The sequence below is a fragment of the Heterocephalus glaber genome, unplaced genomic scaffold, assembly GCF_053883595.1.
Source record: "Heterocephalus glaber isolate CG9 unplaced genomic scaffold, H.glaber_assembly_v1.0 deba00001569, whole genome shotgun sequence".
In the NCBI taxonomy this organism is placed as follows: domain Eukaryota; kingdom Metazoa; phylum Chordata; class Mammalia; order Rodentia; family Bathyergidae; genus Heterocephalus; species Heterocephalus glaber.
Genome location: NW_028258354.1, coordinates 1,405,526 through 1,414,967, shown reverse-complemented (window position 1 = coordinate 1,414,967; position 9,442 = coordinate 1,405,526). Strand labels below are relative to the sequence as shown.

The 9,442-nt window shown below is 42.4% G+C and overlaps 1 pseudogene; it reads left to right on the top strand.

Annotated features, from left to right (window-relative positions):
- The first annotated feature begins 1,407 nt into the window (after positions 1-1,407).
- On the top strand, positions 1,408-8,705 carry LOC101724384 (protein AATF pseudogene; annotated as a pseudogene).
- Positions 8,706-9,442: the final 737 nt, after the last annotated feature.

Genomic DNA, 9,442 nt, shown 5'->3' with positions numbered 1-9,442 from the left:
CATGTCAATCCTATCCTAGCTGTGTCATTTTATTGCCAGACTATTTTGGTGGGGACTAGGTTTCAAAGTTTAATGGACTGATAAAGAGTAAGCATATCTGCCCTTGTTCCCCACCCTAAGGAGAAAGCATTGTTATCTTCTCATTTATATAAGGCATTCTCGCTGGAAGTATGGAGTACATGTCTTTAATCTGTTGAGAAGTTTCTGTTCTACTTCTAGTCTCCTGATAGCTTTTACCATGAACAGCTGTAGAATTTAGTCCAATACTTTTTCTCCAACTAGTGACAGGATCATATGGCTTTTTCCTTTCCTCTGTTTAAATGATGACTTTTGGGGGTGGATCTTCCAATACTGAACCAACACTGCCATCCCTATAACAAAACCACTTTCTACATCCTGCCAGATCTGACTTCCAATAGCTTGTTTTGTTAAACAAATTTCATCTATGTTCATACTTTTTTCTTCTATTATCTTGATCCAGTTTTAGGATTAGCACAATGTTGAGTTCCTAAAATGAGGGGAGAGTGTTCCTTCTTTTTTCTGCTTCAATTGTTTGATATAATTTATCAGTTAAAATGTTTATGAGCCTGCTGTTGTCATATAGGTAGGTTTTCAAGCTAGAAATATACTTTCTTTAATAGGTGCTATTCAAATTTTATATTTCCTCCAGAGTTAGTTTCATTCATTTGTCTTCCAAGGTACTTCTTAGAAGTTGTCAAATTTATTTCAAAAAAGATTTTTGTAATATGCTTTCTATATCCTTTTAAATTCTGTAAAATCTGTGGTAATGTCTCCTAGATCTTAATATTGTAATTGAAAAAATGTATAACTGATATTGTGTAACAGGAAGAAAAGATCTAAAAGTCCATGGGAATTGGGAGGGGTAGGGGAAGGGAAAAAAGGGAAAGGAAAAAATATGAAAAGAGGAAAAAAAATGGAAACAAGGTCTTTGCAAATAGGGAATGGTGGAGGGGATGAAGGGAGGGCAAGGAAAGGGGGAAAAAAATAAGAACCAAGATACTCATGAAAAGGTACCAGATCCCAATGATAAATGTAACTGTATTTTATACCGAAAATGTACCAACAAACTTAATGGGAAAAAAAAATAAAGTGAACAGTGAACGAATGACACCACTCTAAGGCTTTCACACTGACTTCATCCATGTGATAGCGTGAAATCAGTGCTCGTTTCTTCTCCTCTGGCCTAAAACAGTGCCTTCTCATCAGGCCCACCAATTTGCATGGTAGTGCTGAGTTACTGAAATGTTTAACCATAACTTAAAAACAACATCTTTGTAGAAGCATTTTTAATTGAAAATGTGCCTCTATTTCATCGATGCTTTGCCAAAACTACCTGTAATCTCCCTAATAAGAAATAACTATTCACAGATAAAGGTAATGGCAAACATGAATGAAACATTTCCTATAATCCAGTGTTCTCCATCAGGGCAGCTGGCCAAAGGCAACAAGCCCATGCCTCCAGGGGAGGAAGCGGCCCAGAAGCACAGTAAGGAAGGGTAGTCACTCCTTGGGCCTTGCTGGGGCCACCAGGGGGACCATTCCTGTCCAGCCTCTCACTAGCCAGGCAGGGAGGAGGCAATTCCTGAGTCAGCAATCCCATGCACACAGGTGTGCAGGCACACACACACCCCAGGACTAACCCCTGGCTCCAGACAAGCCAGTTTTGGACTTGTGGAGCAGGAGAAGGAGGCGGCCAGGGACCACACTCTAGGTGGTGGGGAAGGCCATCTCAGGACCACACTGAGCAGAGAAGCTGCCCAGAAACACATGGACACTTCACCTGGCAGTGACACATTGGACACTGCAGGGTAACAGGCACTAAACCAACACAAGCCATCACTGAAGGAGAATTTCTTAATGAGCACTTCCCTCCTTTGCTTACATTATCCATGGGCAAATGAAAGAGCTAGCGTAATGCTGATGCAGTGAATATTAGGCATAATCAAGTGTGTTGCTCAAAAACCCTGCAGACATATATTGGCACTGTAAGATGGCCAGAGGCTAGATTCTAGCAGTTCAACAAGACAGAACTATAATCAACAAATAAGATAGTATATGGTCAAAGAGCAAATAAAGTATATTTCAGATTAAAAACAATGAATAAAACTTTATCACATTAACATGTAGTCCTACAAAACTATTACTCCCTTCCTCTAAAGAATTGTTTGGTCCTCTTTTAATGGGCAGAAAGAGAAAAGGAATTCTATACAATGTGACAAAAAAAAGCAAATAGCTAGGATCCAAAGCTACATGGCAAGAAAGGGGTTTGGCTTTTTCAAACTGTGTACTCTAATGTGTCATTAATTACACTATTTGTGGTATAGAACTTTCTTAGGTTTCCTTTTTAAACTACTTTAATGTAAATGAGCAAGCCTAAATTTTTTTTCTAGTGACAATAAAATTTTGTAATTGTGTTACTTCTAAAAGAAGTATGCTGTACAGTGATATCTTGTCTTGTAAACAAAAATATAAATCTGCTTTGTAGTTAAAGCCATGGCCTAAACACCCAATTCCTTACTTTCCTATTTTACAAAGACACTGATTTAATATATAATAATCTTATGAATTTAAAATTTAAAAAGTAAAGCCCAGAAACAACAAATTTAAAAGGAATAAAGTAAGAGCTAAATATGACTACTGGCTACTTTCTAAGTCATTACCTCTATTTTTTTTCCCATTAAGTTTATTGGTATATTTTTGGTATAAAATACAGTTACATTCATCATTGGGATCTTGTACCTTTGCATGAGTATCTTAGGATACTGTCTAAAATTCTTTGAACTGCTGGTTTGGTATTCACGAAGTTCCTAAGGTGCTCTTTGTCATGAAAGTATCTTATTTCTCCATCCATTTTGAAAGATAGTTTTGCAGGGTACATCAGTCTGGGTTGGAGGCTGTTTTCTTTTAGGGCTTGGAATATGTCACTCCAAGCTCTTCTTGCCTTGATGGTTTGTGTTGAGAAATATGCTGTGATTCTGATGGACTTTCCTTTGTATGTGATTTGTTTCTTTTCTCTAACACCCTGTGGAATTTTATTCTTCTGTTGAGTTTCTGGAATCTTAACAATTATATGCCTATATGTAGATTTTTTTCGATGAAGGCTATTTGGAGTCTTATATGCCTCACTTATCTGTATTTCCAATTCTTTTCCCCTGCTTGATAAGTTTTCTGCCATTCCTTCTGTGAAGAGTTTTTTTATGTCCTCTGCACTCTCTCCTCTTTCTTCTTTGACTCCAGTCAGTCTTATGTTATTCTTCTTTGCATCATCTAGCAGCTGCTGGATTGATTTCTCATGTTCCCTTACAATTTTGAAGCAATTTTTCTTTCCTGGTCACTAATTGCAATCTTAACTTGTATATCTGAAATTCTGTCCTCACATTGGCTCATTCTGCTGTGTAGACTTTCGATGGAGTTTTTCTTCTCCTGGAAATCTATTTGCCTCTGTTTTATGGATTCCATTTGTTTCCTATGTTGGGATTCCATCATGTTCCTCAGCTCTTCTGTAGATTTCTTAATCATGTCTTGCACTATGGGCACAATCTCTGCTGTTATCTGAGAAATTAATTCTGATTTCATTTTTTCCAGATCCTCTTTTGTTGCCAGTTCAGGGAGTCCAGGTGGTTGAGTGTCAGAGTGTTCCATCTCATTTCCCTTTGGGGTTGCTGTAGGTGATCTGGAAGTCTGGTTTTGAGACTTATTTACATGCCTTCTCATTTCGACCTGGGGGATATTGTTGGCACCTGTGCAACTCACCTCCTCTATACTGGGAGCAGTGGGACAGAGACTCAGAAGCCCCTTCCTCTGGGCTGGGAACAGTGGGACAGATGGCAGCCCAGAAGCCCCTTCCTCTGATCCAGGAGTGGCAGGACAGTTGGTGGCCTGGAAGCCCCTTCCTCTGGGCCAGGAGCAGTGAGTGTTTCCCCATTTAATATGGTGTTGGCCATTGGTTTATTAAACACTTTTAAGCCAAACATGTAGCTCAATTTTAGGAAGGGCTAGGTCTCAGGTTAGACGATTAGCAGTTTCAGTTTCAGTTGGTTTTACATCAGTACTTTTCTTTTTAAAAATTCATTTCCTTTCCATTTATTTCCCTTGTTTCTATTATTAATCTTTGTTTAATGTGGTGTTTTATGATAATGTATGTTACTTAAGCTGTGCAACAGCTCTATGAATAAATAAATATAGGTAGCAGGCAAGTCTTTGGCTATGGGAAGGGAATGAGGAGAAGGAGGCAAATAAATGGGTGGAACTGTGCTTGGTGTGACAGGAGCCTAATGAGGTCCATGGTAGGGACCAATGACCTCCCCATGGGGTACATTCTCTTCTGCTGCAATAGCCTGGAAATTTAGTAAGAGGGCAGTGCAAGAAGTAGGGGGCCCCTAGAGAAGGTCAGTGCTTCTGGGTTGCTATGTAGTACATTGAGGCCTCTTGGGCTTGGAACAATAGAGAGAGGATTTAAGAGAATTAGCTGATATGGGGACAGAGCTTGCAGGAGAGGGGGCACCCATGATGGGCAGAACTGAGTGGTGTGTTAGAGACTGACTGCATTTAGAGGCACGGATTTTTCTGGAGGGTTCAAATTCCAATTCCATCCTTGTTGGCCAAGGGCTGTGGAGTCATTAGGCTGCTTGGCTTCTCTGTCACTAAAACCTGGCAGAATTAACACCTGCTTGGCCTAGCTCTAGGGTTGACATGACCTTCAAAGGAGATCATGCAGGAAAATTCCCCAAGTGCTCTATTCACTGCTAGGCTGCAAACATTTTGTCCTTCTTCTTCTTCTTTTTGTAGTTGAGGGACAAATCTAATTGTAACATGTTTTCAGTTGTAATTACTGTGTGTTGCATGGAGATGTTCCCACTTGCAGCAGATAATCAGGGACTGTGAAGCTGTGGAACAGGCCTGAGGGAGACAGGGAGACTTGGCTGACTCCAGGGAATCAATTAAAACTCACCCAGTAGAAATGGGGAGAAAGAATTTGTTAATTATTAAGTTCCATCAGTATTAATGATGCAAGCTACTGGTCACACTTGCAGAATAAAAGGTGTCTCAGGGGGCCGGAGAGGCCAGTCCCTGTCCCACATTTTCTCTCTTAGCAGCTCTTTGCACTTGTGAGATTTTGCTCAACCGTTCTCCATAAAACAACAGCAACAACAGATCTTGGCACAAGAATGTCCAGAAGTTATGGTATTAGGGTAAATAACTTTTCCTGAAATAAACTTCATGTGTTTTCTCATCATCTTTAGAGAAGTCCTCAGATAGTATTTGAGGCCAGTTTTATCCTAATGTCTCTATGGGTTGGCCAGCAGCCACTTGTCCCTTCTCTCATTTCCACAGTTCATTCAGTTTATCTTTCCTTTACTTGTTTCCCCCATCCCCTTCCACCAACACCACCCCAGACACTGCAGGACCCCACGTGTAATGTACCTGCCTGGAAACACTCCTTAGGGTGAGCAGAACTCTCCAGTACCTGGCTGGACACTTGCACAGCACTGCTGGCCTTTGTCCCGTGCTGCCTCACTCCTTGCCCTTAGCTGCTATGGCAGAGGCTCAACGAGACTCACGCACTCATGCCTCAGGGGCATGAGAAAAGTTCTGCATGACTCTGGCCATGCTTTCTTCTGTCCTGGCGGTGCTGTGCCTTGCATCCTATTTACTTCTACAACACTGTCCTTGCTCCTCCACCAGGACTGTGTGTACAACATTGAGATCTGCTGCTAAGGCAGAAGCATGGACCAGCCTCTGTCCTGGGGAAGGTGGGACTTGTGGCTTGAACTCTATTTCTGGGACATATGATCCTCTGCTGGCCACATTTGGCCCTCTGCACCTTGTACACTGGTCATCAGGAAGTATGGTGCTAGGATCTTGTACCCACTAAAGCACCCTCAGACCCTCAGGGCCCTGGTTGTGGTGCCCTACACCACTTATGATCCCTTCTGTCTCCTACACTTTGCTCACTGTCTCTGACCTCAAGCTCTGTATAAGACAAGTGCTGATTGGAGCAGCTGTTCTACTGGATTGCTCTGGGCATTCCTGGATCTTCTTCCTATGGGTAGATGCCCCTTTGCACTCACACACACAAATCCACATATGTAAGTTGACACATGTGCACACACAAGGCACACATCTGCCCTCAGAGTTTTGGCAGATAAGTAGGTGGAACAGATCTTAGAGTCAGCAGTAGGCCAGGAGTCTGGAGACATAGATGCAGCACCATGTCTACTAATGACTGGAGAAATATAATTCCACTATGGGGGTAGAACAGATGCCTCCAAGGCAATATTTTTTTCTGTGATCCAGATATAGATAAATAACAGAGGCATGTGGGGTGGCTGTTTTATTTGGAGGCTGTTTTTATTTACAGTGTTCAGTTATACTGGCCATGAGGGCAGATGGACTGACTTTGAGTTCTGGCTCTGGGGCAGTCAGACCTTGTGACCTGGAACAAGATACTTTATCTCCATCACAGCAGTTTCCTCAACTGCAGAATAGCAGTATTTAAACCACTTTAAATGAAGATTAAGGATCACATGGCCAACTTACACATGATACATATTTTTACTGGTCTTAGCTTTACCATTAACTCACTGGGTGATCTTGGGGGAAAAACATTGAACTGTTTCCATATGTAGAAGTTCTTCCATGTTCTTTCCGTTTACAATCCCCATTTCTTAGAAAAGAGTATGACCTTGCTTAAGGTAGGGCACTGAGTGTGCAGCTCAGTGCTCGCTCTGGCAGTTCTGAGGCACAGTGTCAGGCTAGGAGTGCAGGGTGGGAGGGACTGTCTGGGCAGGTACTTGGGCTTTGTGTTCAAATGTGCAGTGCTGACCAGGACCTGGTGAAGATGAAGGGCTGCAGCCTTTGGCCCTACAGCTGGAGCAGTTGTTGAACCTGAGTCCATGCTAGGTTGATCTTGAGGCCAACCCAGAGGAGGGTACAGCTGCCAGAGTCTACAGCTGCCAGAGTGATTGACAGGTTTGATGAAGGGAAAGATGGGAAAGGTGATTTCCTGGCAGTGGGTAGCATTAGAAAACTGGCATCCACCTCCCTTTTGGACACAGACAAGAGGTATTCTGGCAAGACCACCTCTAGAAAAGCTTGGAAGGAAGACCACTGGGAGCAGACTCTTCCAGGTTTGTCTGACCTGGAAATATCTGATGGGGAAGGATCTGGAGATGGAGATTCAGAAGCCCTGGGACAAGAAGAATCTGATGACAATGACCTGAGTGCTGCTGAGGAACAGGACACCGATGATGATGAGGGGAGCAGTGCGGCCTAGAAGAAGGGTGGAAGCTGCTCTCCAATAACACCAGGCTTTAGGTTCCAGAGCAACAGCGACTTTGAGAAATTACTGAGGGAATGGATGACCTTGGGAGCAGTGAGGAGGAAGACAGAGAGGAAGAAAGTGGCATGGAAGAAGGGGATGATGAGGAAGACCTGGAGGCTGAGAGTGAGGAAGACAGGGCTGGAGACAGCCACAGCAAAGATGACAGTGTGGTGATGACCTTCTTCAGCACCAAGGTTTCTGAGCAAGTGGAGAAGGGAAAAGCTGTGAAGAACCAGATAGCACTGTGGGACCAGCTCTTGGAAGGAAGGATCAAACTACAAAAAATCTCTGTTGATCACCAATCAGCTGCATTAACTGGATGCTTTCCCTGTTTTCAAGGACAAAGGTGGCCCAGAATTTGTCAGTGCCCTGAAAAACAGTCACAAGGCAATTAAAGTGTTGTTGAGGTCATTGGTAGATCTTCAGGAAGAATTGCTTTTCCAGTACCCAAATACTAGATATCTAGTAGATGCAACGAAGCCAAAAGAAGAAAGAGAGGAGATATCTAGTGAAGATAATGAACTAGTGGACAAAAAGAAGAAGAGGAGGGCGCCGCCAAAGAGGAAGCTGGAGTTGGATGCCTACCCTAGCTTCATGGCAAAATGCTTTGCCAACTTTACCATCTACTGGAACTGCAAGCTGCTGAAGTGGCACAGTAAAAGCAAACGGACTTCTAGAAAGCTGGGCAAGGGTTTCTGTGCCTTTGAATGCTCAATCCTGACTCAGATTGATTACATTTTGATGGAAAAAGAAAGATTACTTTGAGGGACACAGACCAAGTGCTCTGTCTAGCGAGTTCTTGGCAAACCTGAACCAGAAGCTCCCCTTGTCCCAGAGAGTTTGTCAGGAGAAACAGAGATCCTTCCACAAGTCCCTGCCAATGCTCACTTGAAAGACTTGGATGAAGAAATCTTTGATGATGATGACTTTTACTGTCAGCTCCTTTGAGAACACATAGAACAGAAGATCCAGGTCCTTGGATCCCAATGATCAGGTGGCCATGGGAAGGCAGTGGCTTGCAATCCAGAAGCTGTGAAGCAAAATCCACAAGAAAGTAGATAGGAAAGCCAGCAGAGGAAGGAAACTTCAGTTTCATGTCCTTAGCAAGCTCCTGAGCTTCATGGCACCTACTGACCATACTACAATGAATGATGTTGCCAGGACAGTGTTGTATCGATCTTTTCTTGGGCAGCTCAACCCTCCTGCCACAAGCCCTGGGGGAGTGACGTTGCCTGTTCCCCTGCTGCAGGACTCTGATACCATCCCGACCAGACCTGACAGAGGCAGCCCTGACCTGACAGGGACATCAGTGCCTAGTACGTGTGCCAACACTGCCACCTCCTTTACCCATCACAAATAAAGAGTACTGTCCCTGCCAAAAAAGAGAGAAAAGAGTATGACCTTGAACATGGCAATTCAGTGATTCACTACACAGGATGACATGATTCCATTTGCACAAATCGCAAAATTGTGCTGTTGTGGAATTGTACAGGATTTTAGAGGCAAAATAAAACCCAACAACAAATACACACATGAAAAACAAATAAACGCCCTGCAAAATCCTCCCAAACAAATAAAATAATCAAACATACAACCCCCACCCAAACCGAATCCAAACCCAAAACCAACACTTGCCATTTTGGTGTATTTTTTAGAATCAGCCATACCCATTCTTATTTATACTTCATTTGAAATGGAAATTACAAAAGTGTTAAACATCATAAGCTGGAAACAACCCAAGTACCCCTCACTCCATGCTTGGCTGGCAGCTTTTCTATCAGGTATGCATTTGAAAATGTGCAGTGAGGATTGGAAATGCTCGCTACTGACCAGCTTAGAAAATAAGACTACAGATAAAAATAGTCTCAAATACATAAGGTAGGCATAGTTGGTTGAAAATAAATTAGTTATTAAGACCATCAAAATAATTTAAGGTAAATTCATCATTCTATTCTAAAGTTTTATGTAGCATTTTAATCTATTGTATTATATAAAGTATATTAGAAAACAAAAGAACAAAATTAGCAAAGCTCACACCCCACATCCATTCCTCTTACAGCCTCTCACTGCTAATACATGAATACCTATATACCATTT